The following is a 233-nucleotide window of genomic DNA, read 5'->3' as shown; positions in this document are numbered from 1 at the left end:
GCAGAGGGAGAGGGGAGGATTGTCCGGGGAGCTGAGAGCATCCGCTCCCTGTGGGGTGAGGAGGGGGATGCGGGCGGGTCCTCCTGACCCTCTCAGGGGGTCTTGGGCACCTCGCTGTGCCTTGGTCAGGGATGTTCATGCAGAGCTTGTGCCCACCAAACCCCGTCTGACCCAGCGTGTTCAGCGCTTGAGGCTTTGGCCCCCTCCCCACCCCTTGGCACCCCCACGGGGGT

The sequence above is a fragment of the Eurypyga helias genome, unplaced genomic scaffold (genome assembly GCF_000690775.1).
Source record: "Eurypyga helias isolate BGI_N326 unplaced genomic scaffold, ASM69077v1 scaffold15562, whole genome shotgun sequence".
Classification (NCBI taxonomy): Eukaryota; Metazoa; Chordata; class Aves; order Eurypygiformes; family Eurypygidae; genus Eurypyga; species Eurypyga helias.
This window is presented reverse-complemented; position numbering follows the sequence as displayed.